Genomic DNA, 6,144 nt, shown 5'->3' with positions numbered 1-6,144 from the left:
CTGGCTTTCCTTTGTATTGAGAGTCATTCATTTGTTTCCCTCCTACAGTATGTTTGTAATGACATTTACTTTTTATTTTCCCGGTTGTCTTAGGAGAGTGTATCAAGCCCGAAGTCACCACCACAGGGATTTTATGTGGGCTCCAGCTCTGAGGTATTTTCTACATATATAACTTTCTAAAGATATAAGTCTTTCCATCAGTGGACTCTTCATTTTATATTTACTTATTTTACACCAATGGTATATGGTTGAGGTTGAAGCCATAGGTCCTGGTGGTGATGTGATGGTGGGTGGTCTACAGTAACATCAAACTGTGTGGTGTGGTAAGACAAAAAATGAAATCCAGTCCCCTGGATAAGTGTAATTAAAATGATTGCCCCCTTGTTGTTCATAATTAATCCCTAAATGATATTAATTATTATTAGTGCCCCCTTGATGATTATAAATTATAATAGTGCCCCCTTAATGATATAATTATTTTAGGGTTTCTCTCTTTTTTCGTCTCTCTTGTGTCCAGCACCTGTTCCCGCAGTGTGTGCAGGGAGGCCCCTGGACGTGACGTAATAACGCTGTCATACTTAGGGGAGCCGGGGGCCCCTGCATACAGTCACATCTGGGACTAGGTGCTGCTGGCAATTAAGATGGCAATTTTTAAAGGAGAACCCCGGCGTGATCTGTGTATCTGCTAAAATGTAACATTCTCAACTTGTATAAGTTAATGGTAGATGCAACTTATTTAGGAAATAGGACAGACTGTATAGGCGAGCATCACATATCTGGGGTTAACCATATTTACTTTTTATGTTCCCGGTTGTCTTAGGAGAGTGTATCAAGACCGCAGTCACCACCGCGGGTATTTTATATGGGCTCCAGCTCGGAGGTATTTTCTACATATATAACTTTCTACAGATATAAGTCTTCCCATCAGCGGACTCTTCATTTTATATTTATTTATTTTACACCAATGGTATATGGTTGAGGTTGAAGCCATGTGTTGAGAGACTTTCATTTTTAAAACCCATATACTTCCTCCTACAATATGTTTGTAATGACAATTACTTTTACTGCCCCCGATTGTCTTAGGAAGATGTACCAAGCGCCGGATCAGCACCTCCAGGAGTACATTTGGATTCCAGCTTGGCGGTAAGTATTGTCTAGGTATACAGCTTTCTAAACATATAAATCTTCCCATCAGCGGACTCTTCACAGATTGAATATGGTTGAGGTTGATGGGGCTTGTTAGCGGTGGGTGGTCTACACCAACAGCGAGCTGGGTGGAGGGAGGGCTGGAGCAAAGATGAAATCCAGTACTTCTCAGGTACCAGATGCAAACATCCGATCTCTATTATCTGTCTGCTAATATGGGTCATTTCTATATCTGACCTTGAGAAAACTATCCTGTTCAGTCGTCACAATGACCGAAATATACTGTCTCCCGTTTTCTTTCTTTTCCTGGATTCATAGAACTCCCTTCCACTTACTTGTATACGTATGAATGGAAGAGGTGTAACATAATCTACAAGAGTAGATCAGTTAGATATGAATATTCCCAACGGTCTGTGAGGTCATTTTGGTGAATGATGTTTGAGAACAGAGATGTCTCATGTTTATAATGACATTTACTTTTTCTGCATCCTGTTTTCTTAGTGTTGTACACCAACACCGGATACAGCTTTAGAAAAATATCTTCTGAATTACACCTTTAAGGTATGTTCTAGATATACAACTTTTTAAAATATAAGTCTTCCCATCAGTAGACTCTCCATATTATATTTATTTAACACAGATGGAATACGGTTGAGGTCATGGGCATTGCTGGTTGGTGATGGTTTGGTGGTGGGTGGTCTACAGCAATGTGTACATATCAGATATCTATTATGCTCCTGTTAATATGAATAATTTCTATATCTGCACCTGATAAAACTATGCTGCCCAGTCATCACAATGTATAAAATATTCTGTCTTCTTCTTACTCACCCACTTGTATGAGTATGAGTGGATGAGGTGTAAAGTAATCTCCTTCAGTAGATCATTTCGACCTGAATAGATCTGACAGTTCATAAGGCCACTATGGGGAAAGATGTTTGAGAACAGAGATCTCACATCTATAACAGAGTTCTCTGGAATCAAATTGAATAAGAAAAGGTTCCGTACAGAGAGTGCTTGTTATGTGGCCATGGTGCACTGCTGGATGACTGACAGTGATGCCTCAATCCCTGACCGTGGTGATAGTATGGTGATGGTGATAGTATGATGTTTAAGGGCAAGTTACTCCACCCAGTGCAGAAACACAGGGCCAGGCCAGTGCCTCCTATAGAGAAGCACATGGCAGCAATCTGCACCCAGGAACTTCTAAGATAAGAGAATTATACAGGTCACTCTTTCTTGCTTTAAAGACATAAGAAGTTGGGCAGTCAGGTGACATTTTTCGGACTTTGAGGTCATTACTCATAAGATCTGGTTGACCTGCTGTCATCATATTGTGAATGTAGCAAAGGAGGCAGAGTTAGATTAAGGATTTGGGGGGCCCAGGGTACTTAAGAGAGGGGGGCCCTATGGTCTAACGTTAACAGCACAGTGCCATCATTCAGGGAGAGAGTTACTAAGTCACATAGTTCTAAACCTACTACAATAATACACTATTAAATGTCATGTGTGTATGTATATATATATATATATATATATATATATATATATATAAAATCATATATATATATATATATATATATATATATATATATATATATATACATATATATATAATAATAATGTAGTAATGTAGTAATCTATGTATGAAATGTTAAATTTACGTAAATTCAAATTTGCAATATCATCCTAGACCCTAGTAACTCCTACTCTTGTTATAACAATTCACTGGATTTTCTCTGTATTCATTTTTAAAACCCATATTCTCTCTCTGTAATAACATTTACTTTTTCTGCTCCTTGTTGTCCTATTAGTGCGCACCAAGACTGGAGTCACCGCCCCCAGGATTTTATCTGGATCACAGCTCGGAGGTATTTACTAAGATACAACTTTCTAAAAATATAAGTCTTCCCATCAGTGACCACTTCACATTATATTAATTTTACACAGATGGAACATAATTGAAGTTGAGGCCATTGGGCCTTGGTGGTGGTGGCGGTGGGAGGTCTAAAGCAACAGCAAGCTGGGTGGAGGGGTGGAGGGGTGGGGCAGAAAAATGGAATCCAGATCAGATACCAGGTACAGCAGAGGATATGTGGAAAAATCAGATTTCTATTATGCTTCTGCTTATATGAGTAATTTTTATATCTGGGCTTGCAAAACATTTAGATTTCTGTTGAGAACATGACAAAATATCCTACCCCACACTTGCTGCCTAGGTGTGATCTTTGGCTCAAAACTATCCTTTATTCCCCACATCCCATCTCTATCTCTCTGACCCCTGACCAACATTGCTGTGTGACTGGATCATATAGCCCACTGAGCACTTTTTACAGTTGCAATCTGACCAATATACAATATATAGCACTTAACCTCATGTATCAAACTTACATTGTCCCATAGGTTGTAAGCTTGTGAGCAGGGTCCTCTTACTTCTCTGTCTGTCTGTATTACCCAGTACTGTTTTATTACTGTGTTTGTATCCATTTGTAAAGCACTATGGAATATGCTGGCGCTATATAAATAAATGATGATGATGATAGTACCAGAGGTAGCAAAAGTCAACACAAAGCCCAAGAGTAGAGCTGGACATCGGGAAATCTTCTACCTCCTGATAAAATTGATCTCTTTAGGATCGAGTGTTTGATTCCTGAGGGTTTCCCATTTCATGCAACGTTTGTAAATATCTGCTAAATTACACTATCAGTTACTCTGATATCCTACTATTAGTCTGGGGATGGTCTTCTCATTTGTTTGGTTCACGTGAAGTGCTATCCTGTTTTACGAGTACTAGGAATGTATCTTTGGCTGTAGCTCCTAAAATTTCAGTCCATTATTGGTATTTGGCTTCCGCATGTAGATTAATGTAACAGACGCAACACAAATATAATCTGCCTTGTTTGTTAAACCATGCGCATGTCCTTTTGGCTTTGTCTACCTGTTTCTTTTATTAAGCTGACATTCTGCTATCTATATGTCCTCTGTTTCATTTCTGTCCAATGCCGTCTACTTCTACTACTAGGAATGTCTTGTTATGATTGGTTACTACAAGTTACAGCTCATCTGTAAAATCTCCATCAGCTTAAAAAAACAAAACAACTTAATGCACATGCAGCCCCAGGAGTGAATTGCGTAAAACTAATGGTTGCTTCATGCTTAGGATATTGTACCTGTGTACATGGTTTACCCCATTGTGTAGTCATTCTTTTAATATGCAAACATTTTATCAACAGTCAGAATTCTCAGCATCTGATGAAGTGAAGACAACTGAAGATGCTGGATGTGAAGTTCCCATCAATGAGGTATGGTGGCTTTTTGACTTCATATTTAGATGGATTCTATTATCCTCTGCAAAAGGTCTGATTGGAGGAAAGAGATAGATCAGGGGGCGGCTTTGCTAAGTGCAGATAAGGCGCACAACTGTGTCTAGTTTTGCACTGTTATTTTAATGAGCTAGTTTGGGAGGAGAAGCTGCTTTTAGGGAAGCAACTGAATGTTTTGATGTTTGTATATGAGCCTTAGAGCTTCTGTAGTTCATCACATGACTTTATTAGAGCACATAATGGTGAAGGAAGCTGGTAAAATTCATTATGTCCGCACAATTTGTGCTCTTTAATTAAGTTACATTCAGAGGAGGGAATTCAATTGACAGCATTACTCGTGAGAATAACGCGTTCCTTGCACTATTAATGTTACTACGGTAATAGTGCACATTATTACCGTTAGTACGGTAATCTCAACATTGATTTTCGCCTGCAGCTCTGAAAGCCTTGAGTAGAGAGCCGCGTTAAAATTATCGTACTAACGATAATAGGGCGTGGGCTGCGTTATTCTCACGAGTAACGCTGCCAATTGAATTCCCTCATAGAACATCCAGGCCTGCGATAATAACTAATCCTTGTTACATTTACTAAGATCAGTATCAGTTTTCTTAGCAGGCTTGGACTCAAACTTTTTTCCCCTACAGAATACACATGAGAAACAGACAGCAACAGAACGTCTTCATGCTTTATGCAGCTTGGTCTCAGACTGTACACCATCCCCACCAGAAAGACCGCATGCCTCAATTGACAACATCCCTTCTTCCGTTCCCGTGGTCATCACTACATCACCGCAGGTGGACACAAGAGAGATCACCATCGAGAATGATGCACAAGCAGATTTTTCATTCTTCTGTTTGTGCTCATGGTGCTGCCTTCCAGCAGACCAGCAGCAGCGGAGGCAACAGCAAACATCTGGCCCCCGGAGATCTCGTCTTCAGTCCCTGTGGAGGTGGATTCGTAAAAGATGTGGAAGGGTGGTTTCTGCGAGCAACATCAGTGGAAACCAAGACAATGGCAGCGCTGGGAACTGAGACATACCATCATGCGGCATACAGGGTGAGCTCATGTCTTGCACTGAAGGGTTAAGTTGTTACATAGTCTGATTCTACACATACTAACCTAGGAAACACCTATATTGTACTGATGCACTATCCACAATGTTCTACACATATATACACCAAGAAAATAATAATCAGATTCTGTTGGCTGAATCCCAAGGATTCAACTGAACACAAATCTTCCTAAACCTGCTAGGAATTATCCACATTTTAATCCAAATTCAGGATTCTGTACATCAATATATTTTACATATAATACATTTTCTACATTTAGAAATATAGCTGTAACATAAGTCTTCTAGTTTTACTCTTTCCTTCACCATCAGCCATCTAAAGATACAATATATTTACATAAATTAGTGGTCTTAAGTATGGATTTAACCAAATCTACCAGAGATCTTTAATTCTTCATATAAAACCTGCACATACTACAAATGTATTAGAAACATGAAATTATCTGATAGAAGAGGACTAGTGACTGTATCCGTCAGTGCAAGACATTTCCCCTGTTCATGAGCACGGAAAGATGGACACTGTTGCTGATTTAACACCAGATGTTTCATATAGATATATAGATATATAGATATATAAATATATAGATCTATTTGTTTCATTTA

The 6,144-nt window shown here is 39.1% G+C and overlaps 1 long non-coding RNA gene across 1 annotated transcript; it reads left to right on the top strand.

Moving 5' to 3' along the window:
- Window positions 1-1,651: 1,651 nt before the first annotated feature.
- On the top strand, window positions 1,652-5,762 carry LOC142112069 (uncharacterized). Its single transcript, XR_012681148.1, has 4 exons — window positions 1,652-1,707; window positions 2,961-3,017; window positions 4,380-4,448; window positions 5,114-5,762. It is a non-coding gene; the product is annotated as an uncharacterized LOC142112069 (long non-coding RNA).
- Window positions 5,763-6,144: the final 382 nt, after the last annotated feature.

The sequence above is a fragment of the Mixophyes fleayi genome (assembly GCF_038048845.1).
Source record: "Mixophyes fleayi isolate aMixFle1 chromosome 12 unlocalized genomic scaffold, aMixFle1.hap1 SUPER_12_unloc_1, whole genome shotgun sequence".
Lineage (NCBI taxonomy): Eukaryota > Metazoa > Chordata > Amphibia > Anura > Limnodynastidae > Mixophyes > Mixophyes fleayi.
Note: the sequence above shows the minus strand (reverse complement) of the source record. Positions and strands in the feature narration are given on the sequence as shown.